At 41.9% G+C, this 19996-nt stretch overlaps 1 pseudogene; it reads left to right on the top strand.

Annotated features, from left to right (window-relative positions):
• The first annotated feature begins 1984 nt into the window (after positions 1-1984).
• Positions 1985-19583, top strand: LOC113073467 (tumor necrosis factor alpha-induced protein 2-like; annotated as a pseudogene).
• Positions 19584-19996: the final 413 nt, after the last annotated feature.

The raw sequence follows: 19996 nt of genomic DNA, 5'->3' as shown, positions 1-19996 counted from the left end.
AAAAGAAAGATCAGTATTCAAATATTCAAAAGAACAGCATTGGTTTTAGATAGAAATCTTATATAAAATTACAAATGTCTTTAATGTCTCTTTTAATCTATTTGATGCATTCTTGCTGAGTAAAAGTATTATACATTTAATACAAGCAAAATTGGAGCAAGAAAGTAAAGTTTAAATAAATGCAATAAAGTCCACGCTGAACATAGTTTTACAATCACTCAGTTTACAGTTTTACACTCAGTTTTACAATCACTCAATTTAGTATTTTCTCTTCTAAAGAGACAGGTAAAAAAAAAGGTCTATAAAAAAGATGTGATGAAAGGTTCTGTCATTCACCTTGAGTTAAATTACCATGACATCATGCAGGCGGATTAACATATATTGCATTGTGTCCCACTATGCAAGATTAATATTGACAGTTGGACTGTTCCAAAAAAAACAAAATCATATAGGGATCAGAAACCATTCTTTCATCATCCTTGTCTCCCACAATATGCAACGGTCATGCTGTGAAGTAGAGTATTCAGAAAGTACTTTAAACAGAAATACTGTGGTAGGTTACATAATTATCTAAACAGCATGATACTCTCAACTTTATTCCTTTAAAAACTGATAAGTTTGTTATCACTGGTTGTGGCGAGTGGGGCGGGGCCGAGAGGCGTGGGAACGAGGAGTGAGGCCAGGTGTAGTGATTGGAGATGAGCTACACCTGCGCCCCACCGCTAGTATCGAGTCCCACTTAGGAGATGGAAGGATATAAAACTGGATCGACTATAGTGAAGGACGAGAGAGAGGACCAGGCCTGGGACATTATTTTATGGTTTGGCTTTTTATTTGTGCGCGTCAGTCGCCGTGAGGGGCTGACGCGCTGTTTTGGGTTTATTTTTGAATTATTAAAGTATTTTGATTGTGCGCATGTTCCCGCCTCCTTCTTCCCGATGTATGTGGAGTTCCTATCGTTACACTGGTTATTTGAATAATTGCACGTTTTGATATAAACTAGTGAGCTCATGTGTTTTAATAAAAATAATAATGCATTAGCACGTGAACTCACCTAGATGTCACTGTCCAACTGATGCAATAGTAGAGTGCATTCATACTGGCCATTATTTTTCATCCCATTTTTTTTTACTTTTCTAAATACAAGTACAAATAAAGTTATTAGCTTTCTTCAGATTCTTCCATATTGGATGTAAATACATCCTAATCATAAATCCTCATTATACTCCGTGGTGGAGCCAGAGGGGTGTCCAGGGTGGATTATTATTATTATCGTCATCATAAATATGTAAAACAGTTGAGTACCATTTATCTGAAAAAGGTTTTGTAAGATTATACACTATACTATTCAAAAGCTTGGAGTCAGATTATTTATTATTATTTATTTTATATTATTTTTTTGTGAAGTAAATTATAGATATTAATACTTTTTAGCAAAGATGCTGTTCAAAACTGATCAAAAGTGATGATTGCGACAATCACAGTAGTGTCCTAACCTCACAGTTGCTAAATAAAATTAGTTAACTAGAAGAAACTAGAGACTAGAGATTGAATTATATCCTAACACAAGAAATTTGACTATAGCCTACATAGATTCAGACTAAAAATACATGTACAAAAAAAATTTCTCTCATTCTATTCTCCTTCTCTACTCACTATAGAAATATGCTATTGTGTTTTTAATTGTTAATGTTGTAAAGAAAGATGTGTTCAGTAGATTGCAGCACATTACAATACATTTTTGTATAATTGTAATGCTAGATAAATAGAACAACCCACATGCTATTAGCTGACCAAAATGTGTCATTTTGATCTGGATGCTTGTTATCCATGCTTATGTTTTCTTTAAAATGATGCCTAAAGAAGAATATGTAAATGGTATCGTTAGACTCACTCTGGACTTCTGTTCCTGTTTTATTAGATCTTTCACAAATCGGACATGAGTCATGTTAAAATATGGGCGTCTCATTATCATCATTCATTATATAATTAACACTCAGGCAGTAGTTTAGCATTAGCAATCAAGATAGGAAACTTCAGACCTTAGACCTTAGAGTTAAAACAGGGCAGTTCTCCCAGGCACTAGATCAGATAACCAGCAGTCTATAAAAGAGGCGGCGAGGGGCTCATGAAAGCTAAAAGAGAGAGCTTGAGACACACTTGGGCTGCCTTCAGTTCTGAATTATGGCCTTTAGCAGAGAGAGCAAAGGTAAGACAATCAATGACATGACATACCGAGTTTTATTCTGCACATTTTGACCAGTACTATTAAGAGGATGAAATGAAAAGTTTGATTTTAAATGTAAATAAGAATGAATTAAAACATTTGTTGTGTTCTTGTAGGTCCTTTTAAGTTAAACATAGCCTAATATATCTGCCCAGAATTGAGTTCTGCTGTTAGGGACTGAAATGTGGCAGACGAGACAACGTAACTACAGAAGCTTTTTCTTAATTTGACGTTAAATGCCATTTTGCGAGTTTAGTTTTGTGGCGTAAATTCATTTACTTACTAAAATAGCAGCTTGCCCGTATTCTCTTATCATTATTACCACAGCAACCAGAGAGAGACTAACTGTGTTACATTCAGACCGGTATCGTGTTACAACACAAAATCTAATGGTAGCCATTGTGACTGTGCAGTTTAAGCATGTCATACAGACCAGTGCGACCTAGGTTATTTAAGGTCGGTGCACTATATACCGGAGCTGGCAGCTTTACCATCGACTCAGCAGCAAACGAGTCAGAGGAGAATACAGGAGCATTCATTTAAATGCGCCACAGCTTCGGATAGAAAAGGAAAGAAAATAAAATAAAATATGCGATCTGGTGTGTGTGTGTGTGTGTGTGTGCTTGAATAGACCAATTTCATGTAGACGTCACTCACAGCTGTGCATTATGGTGGCAGAAACACACAGTAATCAGTGGAGTGAAACGGGAAAATCCACACAATAAGATATTCTAAAAACAGTACATAAATGTACTGTTGTGCCCCTTGGATGCAGGGGCAGATTTAGTGAATTAGGGGCCCCCAGTAAATATAGGAATGGGGCCCCATACAATTGAACACATTTACTAGATCAACCTTGAGGTTTTTGTCATGATGCTTTCTGCTGCACAATGGTGTCACATTGTATCCAATATTTCTACCTTTTTTTATGTACATGTTATAATGGGATTCTTTTATTAACATTTATAAATTTAGCAGACACTCTTATTTAATGTTGTAGACCACAAAATAATAATTGATTTACCGTTGAGATAGAAGTTAACAAAAAACAAAATAAGTTATAAAATGATAAACCTCAAAACCGAACCTTTAAACCCTTTTTTTTTAAAAAAAAAAAAGGTTGATTCAGAAGTATTTTTAATTTAGGGGTGTCAATTAATTAAAATATATAATCACGATTTATCGCATGATTAACATGAGTTAACTTGTGAATATCACAATTTAATTTAACACATTTTTATCTGTTCTAAATGTCAGTGGCATTGTTCTGTGCCAAGATGCACACCTGTACAATTTTGTCTAAGGCATTTTTATAAAACTTTCTTAAATATGTTAAATTTAACTAAGGCCTAGTCGTGGCTTTAGATAAGACCCGTTTGTGAAATGAGGCCTTCAAGATTTTAATCTAATCAACATGGGCATGGACAAATATGGATGCCTTTGTTACGGATCACTCAGAGATAGGGGTGTCACGATTCTCCAAATCCAAATCACGGTTCGATTCGATTCTTACATTTATTCTTTTTAAAGCACAGATTGTCATTTTTCAAACTAGACTTTTATGTAATATAATATCTGACCTTTGTTTGCAATGTACCACATTACACTGTCAAATTTAAAACTTTTATTAACAACATAATGTAACAATAACTTATATCTTTAGTCAATTGAAAACTTAAACTGCCATCCAGTTTCTCTTTTGTAAGTACAGTCTTCACAAAAGATGACTTTCAAGTTCATAACAAAACAAACAAAAACAATAAAAAATGACTAAACTAACCTTCAAATATTACGATGTATCCATTTAAAAGATTAAAAGATAAAACACTTGTTAAACAATTCACTGTCATTCATTTAGATAAACAATGCATTAAATTAAAGACAAAAATAAATTAAACAAGCAAAAGAAATGATAACTCACATGTATCTGGTCCACTGATGAAGTCATGGGTCAAGTCAAGTGAATTATTAATCATTTTCTAACAGGCGTCGAATACTGACTTTAGGAAAAGGGGAATAACCAATGACATTTGAGATAACTAAAACAGCAAGCCCCGCCCCACAACTGACAAAAATAAAATTGTTCGCGCGAGCGGAGGTGAGATGAGAGAGCGCGAGGACGTGGAGACTTAGGTCTCTGCAGAGTAAAAGTGGGCGTTTATCACCATGTGGGTGTTTTAAAACTGCTGGGTGTTTCTGAATCATGCAATCTAAATGATCCCCCTTACCCAACCCCATCCCTAAACCTAACGTCACTATTACATCAACTAATCAGGTATCATGGTGTAAAAACACCTTGATCTCGTAACTCCCATTACTTTCCTGCAGAGACCTATACTTGAGGATGTGGGGAATGAGCATGCGCGCGAAGGCTTTTATTGCGCGCAGAGTACATGTCACGCGCGCGAGAGTTTGAAATGAGCTCGCGGGCTCCCGTTCCCTCTCGAGGCGGTAACTCAACATTACGTCAGCTAAGACGTATATGGGAACTTCTCCCTTCTCCACTTTTGTTGAAATCTTATTGGCTCACGCCAGCTGGGGACAGCTGGCCAATTGCCGCGAAGCATACAAATACTGACAGGTTCGCGGGCAGTATAAATTGCATGGGCGCGAAAATTACGTCAGAATCTCTTTCTGCACTCTATGAAGTTATCTTCACGCTTGAAGTCTTTTATCTACCATCGTGGAAGTTGCATCAGATGATTACTACCGTTCCTCTCCGCATCCGATGGCAGCTACTTGCCAGATTTGTGCGGGTCCCCTCGACCCACAGGACCCTCATCTGTTCTGCGTCTCCTGCCTGGGCCTCGCCCACGCAGAGGCAGCTTTCTCGGATGACACGTGCGCCCACTGTGCCGAGCTGCCAGTGCGCGCCCTCAGAGCCAGGAGGGAAGTGGCTCGGGCAACAGCAGGGATGAGACCCACTGCCGCCAGCGAGCCGCTGGTGGGCTCTCCCCCGCCCCAAGACGAGATCGTCGCTGTTAGTTTCCCAGACGATAGCTTCCGCCCCCCCCGGGCCGTCGCAGACTTCGTCTCCTTCGGAGCTAGCGAGGCAGACGACTCCATGTCGCTCTCTGCATCTGAGAAGGATTGGGCGACTCAGTCAGACCGCCCCGACCACGAGGGCCCTGCAGACCTCCAGGAGGAGCTCGTCAGGATCCTAGGCAAGGCCGTCACGGAGCTGGACCTCTCCTGGAACGCACCTGACGAGCCGGTAAAGAGCAAGCTGGACACGTGGTTACTCCAGTCGAGCCGCCGCCAGGCCGCATCGAAGAGAAGCACCCCGTTCTTCCCAGACGTACATGAGCACGTGGTGAAGTCGTGGGCTGCACCCCAATCGGCGCGCACCCACTCTGCCACGCAAGCCATGTTCGCACACGTGGACGGGGCGGAGGCCCACGGGTATGTGCGCATGCCCCCCGTCGAGGAGACTGTTGTCGCGCACCTGTGCCCGTCTTCCTCAGCGTTGGGTTCCGACCGCAGCCTGCCCTCCAAGCCGTGCAGGTTTACAGCTCACCAGGCGGACAAAGCCTATGCTGCTGCAGGGGTGGCAGCTTCTGCCCTTCACGCCATGGCTATACTCCAGGTGTTCCAGGCGAAGCTTCTTCAGTCCATCGATGACGGCGCGGTTGATACTGACGTCATAAGGGATCTGCGCGCGGCAACCGATCTCGCGCTGATGGCTACCAAGCGCTCCGCTCAAGCCATCGGCCGTTCCATGGGTTTTATGGTCGTCCTTAACAGGCACCTATGGTTAACCCTAGCTGACCTGAAGGACGCGGATCGCAGGACGCTTCTAAATGCTCCGGTCACTCCCTCCGGCCTCTTTGGTGATGCCGTGGAGTCGGTCACGGAACGTTTCTCCGAGACTCAGAAGCGCGCAAAAGCCATGAGCCACGTGATGCCTCGTCGCTCACTTCAGTCCTCATCCGCGAGGTCCCACTCTTCATCAGCGCCTCGTCAGGCCCTAGGACCGGCTGGACAGCCCGCCGTGACGCCTCGCCCCGAGCCGAACGCCCGTTTCGGCCGAAACAAGCAGTGGTCAGGGCCTGGGAAGAGGCATCAGAGTGGGAAGAAGAGCCCGCGCCGCGAGAGAGCCAGCGCATCATCCTCGGCTGCAAAGCCATCCTCCTGACGGGCCGCTCAAGAGGAAGAGAGAGCGCGCTGGTGGCCCCACCCCCAAGCGCCGTGTTCAAGAGCTTCGTGTCCCCCGGGTTCCTTTGGGCGACAAGCTAAATGTGTGTTTAAATGCTGTTTGTGTGAGTTCCACAATAAAAACATGTATCTCTTCACAAAGAGAGCTTTCTCTTCCTCGCGCACCCAACACTGTCTCAGGACAGTGCAGAGTCACAAGCAATGATTATAATGGCCTCTCGAGGGCGCGAGAGTGCCAACAGCACACTATGCCCGCCACGGGCCGCCCCCCCAGCCAGTGCTTCTAACCTCGCGGGGGCGGGGCCCAGGTCAAAGTGCACCCAACACTGTGTCGCTCGCCCTGTCTCAGGACAGTGCAGAGTCACAAGCAATGATTATAATGGCCTCTCGAGGGCGCGAGAGTGCCAACAACACACAATGCCTGCCACGGGCCGCCCCCCAGCCGGTGCTTATAACCTCGCGGGGGCGGGGCCCCGGTCAAAACAAGCCTTCAGTGGCTACAGTAGCCTTAGAGCTAACGCGTCCGCTGTGTCATTTTCTGGACGCGTGGAAGGCTATCCCAGGCATTTCACCGTGGGTACTGGGAATTATTCAGCAAGGATATTCTCTTCAGTTCAAACGCAGACCTCCCCGATTCAACGGCGTGGTCCCGTCACTGACTTTGCCCCACAACCTTTCAATTCTGAGACAGGAAGTTTTCAGTCTGCTCGAGAAAGGAGCGATAGAGCGTGTCCCTCCAAGCGAGCAGAAAAGCGGTTTTTACAGCCGCTACTTCGTGGTGCCAAAGAAGGGTGGAGGACTCCGTCCTATTCTGGATCTGAGACCCATCAACCGAGCACTTCACAAACGCGCATTCAGGATGACAACACTAAAACAGATCTTGATGCAGGTACGACCCGGGGACTGGTTCGCCTCAGTGGATCTAAAAGATGCGTACTTTCATATTCAAATAGCGACGCACCACAGACGCTTCCTCAGGTTTGCTTTCGAAGGCACGGCTTATCAGTATTCGGTGCTTCCGTTTGGCCTGGCCCTGGCTCCCCGCACGTTTTCAAAGTATGTGGACGCAGCGCTTTCTCCCCTCAGATCGAGCGGAATGCGCATCTTGAATTATCTGGACGACTGGCTGATTTTGGCCCACTCAAGAGATGTGCTAATCAGTCACGTGGAAACGCTGCTCCGCCATACGCTGGGACTGTGTGTAAATATGCAGAAGAGCGTGCTTTTACCGAGTCTGACTATAACATATCTGGGAGTATGTTTGGACTCGATGGCGATGCGAGCCCATCTTTCTCGGGAGCGCATGGAGACAATTTCATCGACTCTGTGCCGTTTCAGACCGGGCAGGTCGGTTTCACTGAGGGATTTTCAGAGGCTTCTGGGTCTGATGGCGGCAGCTTCTTCAGTGTGCCATCTGGGTCTGTTACATATGCGACCACTACAGCTTTGGCTAAAAGCTCGAGTTCCGCCGAGGGCGTGGTCGTCGAGCCACAAACGAATTACGGTCACTCACAGTTGCGTCAGCACTCTGAGACCGTGGAACAGCACAGATATGTTCAGCGCAGGAGTTCCTTTGGGTTTAGTGACTCAGCGCACCGTGGTCTCGACGGACGCGTCAACTTCAGGCTGGGGAGCAGTGTGCCTGGGCGTACCTGCCTCAGGCCTGTGGTCGGAGTCACAGAGGACGTGGCACATAAACCGTTTAGAATTGGAAGCGGTTTTCCTCGCCCTGCAAGCTTTTCGGTCGAAGCTGGAGCGGCGACATGTACTGATTCGAACCGACAACACGTCTGTGGTCTCGTACATAAATCGCCAGGGTGGCGTGCGGTCCAGAGCTCTATTCAATCGAGCAGCGAGTCTCTTGTTGTGGGCGGACCTACACTTTCTCTCCATAAGAGCGGCGCACATCCCCGGTATCCTGAACCGCGGAGCAGACATGCTTTCGAGGAACGGGATTCCTCAAGGAGAGTGGAGGCTATACCCAGGATCAGTTCAAATGATTTGGGATCGATTCGGCAGGGCGGAAGTGGATTTATTCGCCACAAGCGAGAACACGCACTGTCAGACGTTTTTCTCGCTATCTCACTCCCCTCTACCGGGAGATGCTCTGACATCGCGTTGGCCGGAGGCCAGCCTTTACGCGTTTCCTCCGGTGAAGATTCTGCCTTTGGTTTTATGCAAAATCAGGGAGGAGAGAGCGTCAGTTATACTCGTGGCCCCGAACTGGCCGAATCAGCCCTGGTTCGCGGATCTGAGAGAGTTAGTGATAGCTCCCCCATGGCAAATCCCCCTCAGGAAGGACCTGCTGTCTCAAGCGAACGGCACGATATGGCACCCCAGCCCCGAGCTGTGGAACCTTCATGTGTGGCCGCTGCGGGGACCTTAAACGAGCGGGACGCCCTGCATTCACGGGTGTTGAGTACGCTTACGGAGGCTCGCGTTCCATCTACGAGACGCCTCTACGCTCTGAAGTGGGGAGTTTTCAAAAAATGGTGTGAGAACATCTAAATCGACCCGGGGACCTGTTCCGTGTCGGATGTTTTACGCTTTCTACAGCACAGAATGGACTGCGGGAGTTTGCCGTCCACGCTTAAGGTGTATGTGGCCGCTATTGCCGCTTTTCGTTCCCCGATTGACGGGCAATCGATCGGTAAGCATGGCCTGGTAATCAGTTTTCTCAGGGGAGCGAGGAGATTGTGTCCTTCACGGCCACCCTCCGTGCCGCCCTGGGATTTAGCTCTAGTTTTGAGGGCTCTAGCTCTACCGCCGTTCGAGCCTTTAGCTTCTATTGAGGTTAAGGAGCTTTCCCTGAAGACTGCCTTGCTTCTTGCTCTCGCCTCGTCGAAGCGCATTGGAGACCTACATGCATTTTCGGTGAACGACGATTGCATCTGTTTCGGACCTGGCGACTGTAATGTCACTCTCCGGCCGAGACCAGGTTACGTTCCGAAGTCTCTCAATACACCTTTTAGAGCACAGGTTGTTTCACTGCCCGCCTTATCTGCTGAGCCGTCAGCCTCGCACGATGCTGTTGCTCAGAGCGCTGTTTGCCCTGTTAGGGCTCTGCGGATGTATATGGACCGCTCGGCCGCCTTTCGTCAGTCGGACCAGCGGTTCGTGTGCTTTGGTGGATGTAATAAGGGACGTGCTGTTTCAAAACAGAGACTTTCTCACTGGATAGTGGACGCTATCGTGTTGGCTTACAAATGCCAAGGGAAGGATTGTCCCCTCAACATCAAAGCTCATTCTGTGAGGGCTATATCTTCCTCCTGGGCCTGGGCTAGAGGTATGTCTATCCAGGATTTTTGTCTTGCTGCTGGCTTGTCTTCCCAGAACACATTCGCCAGGTTTTACAAGCTGGATGTACCCTCTGTAGCGTCACATGTACTTTCGGTGAGTTAAGTTTATTCATTATTGTAACCAGCTATACAGTAGTTACCATGGCTGCTAACTCTGTGTTATGGTTTTACGGTTTATGCAGTTGTCACCGCAAAGCTGTCGACTCTGTATTTAACTCTAACGCTTGAGTGCTTATGTGCTATGTCTGCCCTGTTTAGTGCAGGCTTCACGTTTAATTGCATAAGATATGCAAATTTCGTTAGGGTCGGAGCAGATGTCTCATTGGTCTAGTTCCGCCTATCAGGTGCGAGCACTCTTAGCGACACGGCCATTGGCTGGAGCTGTACTGCTTATGTGTGGAGGTGATTGACTCCGTTCAGGGCTTATCTTCACTTCTCTCACGGCGGGATTTTATACAGTTCCCATATACGTCTTAGCTGAAGTAATGTTGAGTTACCGCCTCGAGAGGGAATGTCTCCGGTTACTATCGTAACCTCGGTTCCCTGAGAGGCGGGAACAAGACATTACGTTAGCCGCCGTGATCGCTGTTTGATCAGCTGTGCTAGAGTTCAGTCGTGATTCTGACGTAATTTTCGCGCCCATGCAATTTATACTGCCCGCGAACCTGTCAGTATTTGCATGCTTCGCGGCAATTGGCCAGCTGTCCCCAGCTGGCGTGAGCCAATAAGATTTCAGCAAAAGTGGAGAAGGGAGAAGTTCCCATATACGTCTTAGCTGACGTAATGTCTCGTTCCCGCCTCTCAGGGAACCGAGGTTACGATAGTAACCGGAGACGTTTCTTCGCATCCGATTCAGTTTTCCTCTCGCGGAAGCCATATAGCGCGCGCGCCAGCATCAGTTGAATGCTCGGTTATTTTTGTCATTGATTTGCCGTCATACAACATGGGGGCGTGGCAGCATCGACGATTCCATTTTTTAATTCGAAGTTTGAGACTGTGACTTAATTTCGATTTAAAATCGAAATCGTGACACCCCTACTCAGAGACAGAGGAGTAACAGATGAAGATGTTATTTGTTTAAAGACACAAGCAGAGGAGCGGGTAGTGAGGAGTGGATGGGTGTTGGGATCCGTGCCGGGAAGGTAGTGACCACACACACGCACCGTTGGGGCTTTGAGGACTTCGGAGGCTATCCTTAGAGAGAAGGATGGAAGAGGAGTCTTCGGAAGTTATCCTTAGAGAGAAGATGGAAGAGGAGTCTTCAGAGGTTATCCTTGGAGAGAAGGTAAAGAGGAGTTAGTCCTTATAGTTAGCGCACAGGAATGATCTTGTCGCGAACGTGACTGGACAATGACTGGGTGCGTGTGTGTGGCTTTTATAGTGCTGTGGTGGATGACTGGTGATGAGGATCAGGTGGTGATGGTTTAGTACTCAGGTGAGGGTGTGCGCTGTGATTGTGTGGAGGTGGAACCTGGCATGTTTGTAACAGCCTTATATGATATATTTTTATTATTAGTGAAACCATAGTTAACAGAGCATGAAGAGTAGACATGTTTCACAGGTCGTTGTTTTTCAAAGAACTTGTTCATGTCTATTAGACACATGAAAAAACAAACAAACAAACAAAAAAACATGGAAATACCACATTCTTATTTCTTATCTTTCTTTGAACTGAGCAATTTACTTACAGTACGCATCCTGTTAGTATTTCTGCAAGACAGGGCAGATCACTTCTTCTGAACATGCAAAATTTACATTTATCATTTATTATTGCATAACAATATAGATGGCCACAGATTACCCAGAAAGTGAAGACCGAGGTGGCATGAGCAAAAGTGTTCTCACAAGCAATCACACTGCAAACCTACAGGATAAAAAACAAAGATAAAGTGATCAAACCACAGAATCCCAGCCACCTCACCACCGCCATCCACACAGTGAGGGCAAATCAGATATAAAAACACATCAATTAAATAAAATACACTCACTATAAATAATACAAGTAATGTAAAAACATTAATAGCTCCCTTTATATTAAACAATACCACTAACATCCACTATTTTGGGAAAGTCAGGCAACCATCAGTCAGGAAATAATCCAGCCACAACACTAAAACAGAGAAGAAGAATAGCATTAAAACAAACTCCACAAACAAACATTAATATCACAAAACTACTACCTCCTTTATCTGCACATCATATGTTCAGTTCTCAACGAAGCTCCAGCAGTATTTAATGTAACTGCTTATCTGCTGCTATTCTTTTAAAGTGCTATATCTGCCACAACATCAATTCATACATTAAATGCAATCAATAAAAGTAGCGAAGTAGTGAGAGAGCACCTCTCACAAACAAATCGCATTGCCAACCATTCTTTTAAAAGTTCTAAATCCATCACAACATTCCAGAAATCATAAGAAGAAGCGATAGAGCAAAAAATCTTCACTACTTCCTGATATAATGCCAGGGCTGCTGGGACTTTGTGTGCCCAAAACATGGTCCCATTACACTTGATTAAATGACTGATTTATATGCTTAAACAATGATCTATAATAGAGAACTGGATTGCTCATGACTCCATGAAAGTGATGGCGCCTTGCCACCATAATGGTAATCCCTAGTGTGAGTAAACGTTCTGATGAATAGTAGAGCGCAGTCTCGGGAGTAGCCTACCCCCCGGATGGGTTAAATGCAGAACACGAATTCTGAGTATGGGTCACAATACTTGACTGTATGTTTTGTCAATTATTTCTCCTTCCTCTGTTTTGTCTAAACAGCTTCCCGGATACTTCTGGGTTTTTTCTTTGGCCACTGCTTAGCAGTCCATGCGTGATGGGTTTAAGCAATGCACTCTCATTGAATCGAGAATCACTCTTAGCATGTGTTGGCGATCCTCTGGCTCTGGCCTCTCATGAGCATAAATCACTCTTTTAAGAGTGGGCCTCAATAGCCGCGTTTCCCCTGTAGGGCCAAAAGCGGGCATTCTAATTCATGCCAGGGCCAGTCGCGTTTGCACTGTCACTTCTGGGGCTTGATCGTGCCTCGTCTGTGCTTCCTCTGGGCCAATGGCCCGGGTTTTTTGGCTCGACGCCATTAATTTCAGAAACCTAAAAGTTCCAACAGCAGCATTAAAAACTTTTTAAAATAAGTTGAACTCACTTTCAGTCAGCAGCGAGTGTTTGAAATAACTTGATCTGATGTGGATTTTAATCAGCATACAAGGCAGAAATATTTATAAGCGATAAAAGACTGTGTCTAGGCATTAACATTACCACAGTAAACATGGTAAATATGACCGCTGAAGAAATCAGACGTCAGCTTCTTATTCTCTATCACAATCGTGTATTTATTTAGATATCATATTTCATCTTTCATAAGTCTTGTGTCGTTTAGTTTTTGTTCTGGAGCTTTTATAAAAATATAGAACTGATCATTCTTTCTAAATGTGTTGTATATAGGCTATTGTGACTTCAATAAATAGATGCTTTTGGATTTAAATATTTAACAAAGCATGCAAACAAACAGCAGCTTTTATCGTGTTCGTTTTGTGATCGCGCTTGTTCCAGTGACTTATTTCTTATTAGTTTTCTGATAACTTCTCTTTGTTGGTGAAATGGTGGGGTTGTATGACATTGTTCCCGAGAGGCGAGTAAAGGGTAGGTTTTGACCTGATGGTGGAAATACAGCACTGGTTTGGCCTCGGTGCTACAGGTTCAAGAATATTAGCCCCACCCGGTCCATTTTAAGCCATGGCTCGCACTGGCCCTACAGTGGAAAAGTGGCAATTTTGTCCCATGGCACTCGGAACCTGTCCATCCAGCTGCTCTTCTAACATTGCAGGTCAAATACAGTGCTGGATGAAGCAACATTTTCTGATTCAGGTGAAGAGGTGGCTGATTCAAGACTTGAGTCTGCATACAGATAAAAAAGGATACACAGAACAAGAAGGAAATTTAATTATGTTAAGCGACAAAATATTTGAAAAAGTTGACAATTCCATCTTTTCAAACATGGGAAATTAAATAAAAATGCACCTATAGTGAAAATCTTAGCTTTTTTGAAGAAATTGTATTTTTTCTGCACTGAATAGGTGAGAACAGATGTGCAATATCTTCTTCCTTGAAAAACTGTAAATCATTTGGGTCCTCCACACCTAACTTGGACACCAACTCAACCACCAACATTTCCAATTTCTTTCCATCTAGTTGTGGTAGTACTGCCATTTTTCACTTATTTTTTAATCTGTAACACACAGAATATTGCAAGGCAATCAATTGGAAACCGAACTGATTATATGCAGGTAATGGATAGTAATCTGCAAGACTGTCCACAGTCAGACACACATAGCAAGCATCATTAGGCCCATAAAATGAAAAGTGTTTTTCTTGGGCGAATTGGTTCTCAAATTATCTGTCTCACTGGGTTCAACGTGTAAGATTTGAAAACCGCTTCTCCCATTCTCTCCCAGTTACCAAGGGTGTCCCCCAAGGCTCCATCCTTGGCCCTACACTTTTCTTAATTTATATTAATAATATTCCCCAGGCAGTTGGTAATTCATTCATTCAATTATATGCTGTTGGTACAATCCTTTATGCCACAGGTTGCTCTACTGAGGCTGTTCAACCTACCCTGCAAGATAGCTTTTACCAACTACAGCAGTCTTTTACACATCTCAAACTCACTCTCCATACCTCCAAAACAAAAATAATGTGGTTTTACTTTAAGGGTACTACGCCTCGTCCTGCCCTTAACATCACTACCTGCAAGAGGACTATTCTAGAACAAGTCACTGCATATAACTACTTGGGCATCTGGTTGGAAACTTCACTTTCTTTCACCATTCACATATCAAAGCTGCAATCAAAGGTCAAAGCCAAGCTTCAGAAACCGCTCTTCCTTACAGAAACCGCTCTTCATTCACCAGCTCTGCCATGGGGATAATGTCACTGTGCCTGGTCTGTGTATCCCTGGGTGTCCACTAGTGGTCTCACTTCCCCATTTAGTCTCCCCACTGCAGGTACTTCATTTCCCACAACCCTTTGTCTGTAGTCATCAGTGTTAATTGCACACCTGTTAATTGCACTCAGCTGTTCCCACTTTTCATCGTTTTCACCTGTCCATATATATACCCTGTTTGTTTCTATCATAACCAGTCCCTGGTTTATGTCACCCTGCTTTTTCGTGTTCCCTAGTGTTTTTCGTGTTTCTAGTTTTTGGACTGCCCTTCTGATATTGACCTTTTGCCTGATTGGATTATGATTTTTTTTGGATTCCCCTAATAAAACACTGCAACTGGATCTTTCTGTTTGTGTGTGCATTCGTGACAGTATTATGAGAAATAGCTTACACTTCAAAGGCTATTTAATTGATCAAATATAAGCACTGCAAGTTTCAAAGTCAGGTGCTGCTTTGTTTTGTTTAATGAAATTACAGAGAAATGGTTATATTCTTGGCGACCTGCTGGCAGAGAATTAATTTCCATTTTTTTCAATATGCCGTTCTCCTATTTGATAGACCAAAGGGAAAAAACTACCTTTATTTTTACTCAGGAAACCGCAGTTGTGTGAACTGGTTGATCATCAAGAATATAATGTATTATAAAACTCTAAAGATATAGCCTACACTAAGATATATTTATATTACTAAATGAATAGGCCTATAATTGTTTGACGACAATTGTTTCAAATAATATCAAAAATATAATAATATAATATAAAAAGAAAAATCTGGTGGGTTGTCTTTCACAATCCACAAGTGTTATGAAATTTGGCATGTACATTTGTACATCTTCTAACATGGTTGGTTGAGAAATAAAAAGCTTAAAAGATTTTTGGACAAACATACAACATGCCAGAAACATTATCATCACTCCAGTAATGATACAATCTTAAGATCTTCAGTATTTGCATATTTAAATCCAGGCGTGACTTATTTTTGGCCAAGCCAATCCACTGTTGTTTCATTTATAATTTTTCTGTAGTCTATACAATATTCAATGCAATTACATCAGAAGTAAATGTAATTAAATGACAGAAAAATTAAGAGTAACTACCTACTTCCTTATTTTTTTAAAGGAACACTCCGACTTTTTGGGACTTTAGCTTATTCGCAGTATCCCCCAGAGTTAGATAAGTCCATACATACCTTTTTCATTTCTGTGCGTTCTGTAAGTGTTATTTGATGCACCCACCGCTAGCCTAGCTTAGCACAAAGACTAGATGTAAATGGATACTGTTAGCATAGTAATCCCAATAAGTGACAAAATAATGCAAACATTTTCCTATTTACATGTTGTGATCTGTATAGTCACAGCGTGTAAAAATAACAAGGCTATATGAGACAGAGGCCATTTTTAATCGTATAATTACTGGGAACTATATTCTCACTAGGCGTAGGAGCACAGCTAACGTTACTTGGGCGGAGTGGCTACTTGGGCGGAGTGATTAGCGCAGCACCCAAGGCGTGCCGTGGTGATGAGCAGAGTGTTCGCTCAGAGTTGGAGTAATAGAGTCAGCAATTACTAGATAGTACATTTATGGTGTACAATCATGGGTGTTTGCTGTGTTGTAAAGAGCTGCGACAATAAACAGATGAGACCATGTAATACTATGATGTTTCATAGAATTTTTTGTAGTGTAAGCTTTAACCTGTGGTAACCCTTCATAACAGATAACCACGGTGGGACACTTCCTTCCATCCCAATACTCATATATATGAGGATTTTTTTTATTTTATAAGATTAATATTTTTTTATTTATATATGTTTCTGATTATTCTGAAATGAGAAGAAATATGTGAAGAAATCATTGTCATTGAAGGCATAGTTGATGAAGAGGCAAAAGAACAATGTCAGAAACAAAAGCACAAAATGAAAATACCAAAAATATGAAAATCAAAAATATTATAAAACACAAAAAGAATCCAAAATCTGAAGCTGCTCTCAGCCCCGAGGCACCGTTAGGTAAAATATTTCAATGTGTTGTAAAATGGAATGATTGTAAATTAAAGAAAACAAGTTTCTTATCATCTTCTAATTTCTGGTTTATACTATAGAAGTGGACCTTGACACCATTGAAGGCACAGTAGAGTCTACTGGTGATTCTGAAGTGAGATGTCAGAAACAAAAATTCATAATCAAAATATCAGAAAAAATTAAAATTCTTGACTTCAAGAAACGGCAGAAGAATTCAAAATCCCCTGGAACTCCATCAGGTATAGTATAGCTGGTAGGGAAAAATGCCCTGTAAACATAATCAAAAAGTAAATATTTCCCAGATATTTTTTTCTTATTTGTTTTGCAATTAGATGTCTTCATTTCACACATGATATTTTCCACTCAAGTTTAAATACATCTTTATACATAAAAATGCATTAAACAGCTGCTATATTTTAATATGGGTCTCTTGCAAAATGATCACTATTTTAGAGAATATTTGGCATTAAAAAGTTTGAAAACTCCTTCTATGCCATACACATGAGAATTAGCTAAGGATTAATATATCTGATAAGACAAGTTAATATAATGTAGATATCTTCTCATATAATGCAGTGGAATTGGATTTCAAAGAGAACCTTGAGCAGAACCGTTTGGCTGAAGCACAGCAACAGCTGGTGAAAGCTGAGGAATGTCTCTTTGGTTCAAAAGAAGTGGGCAGGACAGAAGATGAGGAAGACAAGCTTCATATTGACTATGAGATCTTTATTTTGCACCTGAGATTGGCCATCTATGACTCCTTCAGTGAGGACAGCAAGGAGACGCTCAAGGGTGCTTTGACTTCAATACTTAAAGAGGAGGCACAGGACAGACGCTGGATGGAAGTTTCCGAGGATCAACGCCCAAAATGGAGGCCACGGGGTGCAGACAGATCCATGACACATTACTCCAGACTACCGTGGAGGAACGAATGAAGAATGCAGATGAAGAGGAGAATAATACAGATATACTGTCTACCTCCTTGAAGAGAGAGGTGTTCCGAATGGGCAAAATAGTGCAGAAAGATCTGCTCAGAGTGGTCCGAAATCTGAGAGAGTGTTACCCACCGGACTTTGACATCTGCAGAACATATGCTCAGCTCTACCATCAAACCTTTTCCACCAGACTTCAAGAGCTTGCCAGATCCAAAATCAGTTCTGAGGACTGCCTCTATATATTAAGTTGGATTGTGGAGTACTACCCAAAGTAATGGCCAGTAAACAACATTAATCCTTTAAAAGCATGCTGTTTTACATACATTTTCAGATTCATAAATGTTAATGTTCTTTCATTTTCTTTTTTAGAGACGTATTGAAGCATAAAGAACTAGAGGAGCACATCAACAGTTCATCACTTGGACCTCTGTTACCCGAAGAAGACCTTAAGAGATTAGAGGAACAGTACTTTTCCTACAAAGAGGTTATTCAGTACATCAACAATGTTTTTTTGCAAATGGTTTTATATATATACAGTGCCAACCACTTATATTGGCACCCTTGGTAAATATGAGCAAAGGTAGCTGTGAAAATAAATCTGCATATTTAATCTTTTTGATTTTTCATAAAAAAAAATGCACAAAAGTCCAAGTTTATTTATAAAGCACTTTTTTAGAAACAGCGTGTGTTTACGAAAGTTATGTACAAGCATGAATAAGACAATATGACAAATAAAATACCAAATTAAATAAATATTATATATATATATATATATATATATATATATATATATATATATATATATATATATATATATATATATCAACCTATCATTGAAGTAAAACAATTTAAATTGGGGAAAAACTCACATTGTGAAATAAATGTTTTTCTCCAATGGCTGTTGGCCACAATTATTGGCACCCATATACAGTTTTATTAGTAATATATCTCTGAAGTATATTCCCATTCTGTTTTACAGTGTTTTTTTCTTCAGTACACCAGGGTGACTAGGAGCATGAAATTCTCCAGCCATTACTTGCTGATTCACAGGGATTATAATATAAATGGAAGGGACACCACAGGCTAAATTCTCTAAACAGTTCTAATGTTTAGAACAAGATTGTTGAGCTTCACAAAATAGAAAGCAGCTGTTTGAAGCATTAGCTAAGCATTAAAAATTCCCAAACCCACAGATGGGTTTGGTGCAAACAGGGATAAAAGTACCCCATGCACACAGTTAATATACTACTGTTCTCTAAACTCATCCGGCATTCCAGGGAAGAAACTCAGAGCTGTTATCTTGGGAAAGGATGTTGTAATAATTGGTTGCCATTAATAGTGGCTAATGGAACTAGTGAAAAAGATTTATTTCATAATAATTGTTTTACTTCGGTGATAGGTTTGATTTTTTTATTTTATGGAATGAAAGATCAAAGGATAAAAATGCAGATTTATTTTCACTTTTAATTTTAAATGATAATTCCTATTGCTTATTTTCTCTCATCAGAATGAGATCAGAAACTGGTTATCCAATGCTTTAGAGAAAGAAGCGGAAAAATGGAGTGATGGCATCGAGCCAGAGCTGATGGACGGATACTACTTCAGTAGCCTTGCTGTTGATGTTTTACCAGTATGTTATGGGCTCTATTGACTCTCTATCCATCACCTTATTTAGTTATAAATGTTGGTATACTCAAACTAAGTCAGAAAAAGGTGGTTTATGGGGTTTAGCATTATAGAAGTGTCTTTTTTTTCTTCAGCTTGTTGATGGGGCTGTAAAAGATGTCAACACATTTCTGAGTTGTGAAAGTAAAGCCCGGAGTTTTCTAAACCAGCTGGACAGCTTTCTTCAGAGGTACATAACTAGTCACTAGTCACATTCTCACATAAGTATAATAATAAAATTGACATGCCTTTCCTTTTTTTTTTTCAATTGCAGCTATAAGACAAGTCTGGAGGAGTTGGTCAAAAGAAAACAAGAAAACATTCCTAAAACTCTTTTGCTAATCTGGTTAATATTTACCAGTTTAGGTGAGTTTGATTGATTACTGAAAAAAAAAATAGTTCTGCCTTACTGCAGACATTCTGTATAATTTAAAACTAAAATTGAATTCTGAAAAGTGTACATTTTTAATTGATTAAATATGCTTTTAAAGTTATTATAAATGAATCTATAGAATAATTCATCATGTTATTCATACTTGAATTTAAATCATTCAGATACAATTTTATTTTATTTAAACTAGAGCTTCATACTACTGTCATAATTACAATAAAATTGTACCAACAATTATTTCTCTATATCTTCAGGGATTATGTACAAAAACCAGAACATCCTTTCACAGAGGACACTAGAAAAGCTTGCCTTTCCACATTAGCAGATCTCAAAACATTTGTCACAGATACT

Source organism: Carassius auratus, unplaced genomic scaffold, assembly GCF_003368295.1.
Source record: "Carassius auratus strain Wakin unplaced genomic scaffold, ASM336829v1 scaf_tig00012196, whole genome shotgun sequence".
Classification (NCBI taxonomy): domain Eukaryota; kingdom Metazoa; phylum Chordata; class Actinopteri; order Cypriniformes; family Cyprinidae; genus Carassius; species Carassius auratus.
Note: the sequence above shows the minus strand (reverse complement) of the source record. Positions and strands in the feature narration are given on the sequence as shown.